This window comes from Myotis davidii, unplaced genomic scaffold, assembly GCF_000327345.1.
Source record: "Myotis davidii unplaced genomic scaffold, ASM32734v1 scaffold803, whole genome shotgun sequence".
NCBI lineage: Eukaryota > Metazoa > Chordata > Mammalia > Chiroptera > Vespertilionidae > Myotis > Myotis davidii.
This window is the reverse complement of record NW_006295567.1, coordinates 3,548,947-3,551,477: the sequence shown is the minus strand read 5'-3', so window position 1 is coordinate 3,551,477 and position 2,531 is coordinate 3,548,947.

Below are 2,531 nucleotides of genomic sequence, written 5' to 3'. Positions count from 1 at the left end.
CTCGCTTATCATTGATGTTTCTATCTCTCTCTCCCTCTGCCTTACTTTCTGAAATAAATAAAAAAAATATTTTTAAAAAATGCAAAAAAGAAATCAGCTTTAGACTATTTACAAATTTTTAAACATATGATTTGATTAAAACACACACACACACACACACACACAAATAATTGACTGAATTAAGCTGTGTTTTAAGTGCAACCATGAGGCCAATGACTTAAAGGTAGCCTCGGCTTTTGCTAACTTATTTCAAGTTGTTGTGCTTGGATTTTTCTTTTTTTGTGAGGTTTTTTTGCAAAATAAAATATACTTCTTTCTTTTTTAGAAACAATTTCAAAAAATTGCAATTTAAAAGATAAAGCTTGACTAATTATCATCTAGACTGCCAGATAGTTAAAATATCCAAAGGATAACTATTATAAATAAATAAATAAACAAACAAACAAACAAATAATTGCAAGTGCTGGTGAGGATGTGAAAAAAAGGAAACCCTTGTGCACTGTTGGTGGGAATGTGAACTGATATAGCCATTATGGAAAACAATATGGAAGCTCCTTAAAAGTACTAAAAATATAATTCAGTAATCCTTCTTCTGGGTATATACCCAAAGGAAATGAAATCAGTGTCTTGAAGAAATATGTGCACTTCCATGTACTCCGCTGCATTATCTATATATATAAGAGCCTAAGTGACCATTCGACCAATAGCTATGACGTGCACTGACCACTGGGGGAAAGATTTTTAATGCACAGGCCTGGAAACATGGAACAGACTGACGAATATCAGAGGGAAGGGGGAGATGGGAAGAGATTAACGAAAGATCTTATGTTCATACTAGAGGTCCAGTGCATGGATTTGTGCACCAGTGGGGTCCCTCGGCCTGGCCTGTGGGGATCGGGCTGAAACTAGCTCTCTAACATCCCCTGAGGGGTCCTGCATTGTGAGAGGGCACAGGCCAGGCTGAGGGACCCCACCAGTGCATGAATTCCTGCACCGGGCCTCTAGTTAGTAATAACCAAGCTAAAGAAACAACCTAAATGTCTATCAGTGGATGAATGGATAAGAAATTGTGATATATGTCTATATCTATATATACTCCCTAAAAATGTATTCAAACTTCAAAAGCTGATAGTTCAGTTTTGAAAATTAAATGCATTTTAATACATACTGCCTTTATAATTATTCAAAGTATATGTATACACTTTTTGTGGTATCCATATAAATTATGGAATATTATTCAGCCATTATAAAGGAGATTCTGCCATTTACAACAACATGGATGAACCTGGATGACATTATGCTGAATGAAGTAAGCCAGACATAGAAAGACAAATACTACATGATCTCACTAATATGTGGAATCTAAAAAACTCAAATACATAGAAGCAGAAAGTAGAACAGTAGTTACAGGGATAGGGAGTTGGGGAAAATGGGGAGATGTTGGCAAAAGTGTACAGAGTTGCATTTATGTAGGGTGAATAATGTACAGCATGATGGCTGTACTTAATAAGGTATTGAATACTGGAAATTTGCTAAGAGAGTAGATTTCATGTGCTCCCATCAAAGACAAAAAGAAAAAAGTAACTAAGTGAAGAAAAGTATATTAATTAGCTTGGTTATAGTAATCATTTCACTAAGTATATGCATATCAAATCATTGTATTATGTGCCTTAAAGATATACAATTTTAATTTTTTAAATATACATCATTTAATAAAATATTCTAAGGAAATAAAACAAGATTCAAAAGACTCTAATAGTCACTTCTATGTTATGTCTTATCAACATTCAAATACTCCCATGTCGCATAATACCTTAATTTATTTTCAAAACAAAGTTAACACAATTTTTTAAATCAAAGTTAATGCGGATTTTTCACAATGGGAGAACTGTGGATGCCTGAAGTCAGTGGTGTAAACAAGTCAGGGACAAAGAGAAAAAGGGCTGGCAAACAGAGATAGGTTTTGTACTACTCAGAACACATGGTGGCGGATGACAAAAACCAACTCAAACTCGCCCAAGCACAAGACAAACATATCAGCACAGGTAATTGAGAAATCCTTGCCCCATTTCAGACATGATAAAATCCAGGTGTAATAGCATCACATATCTTAAGTTGTGTCTATTTCCACCCTCTGATTTTCCCTGTTTGTTTTATTCCAAGAAAACACATTCATCTGCTAGCAAGATGATTCTCAGCATCTCCAGGGTTAAAGCTAAGAAATCCAGAGAATAGAAGGACATACTCTCTCCCCCAGTATCCATATCAATCTATATCAATGATGTGTCCATCCTTGTGACAATCACTTTTTCAAGAATCATGAGTTTATAATTCTTTGGTTTCAATGACAGTGAGACTGGGTGTTAAATTTTCACCATGATGACAAGGATTTGGGAATGAGTAGCTCCTAAGGAGGAAAGGTATAGGATAGATTACCCCTTCTTCTCCAACACCAATGCCCCCCAACACACACAGTAGCTCATGTACTCATCATGATGGACTCAGCACTTTACTGTTTACCTCTGGTGCCC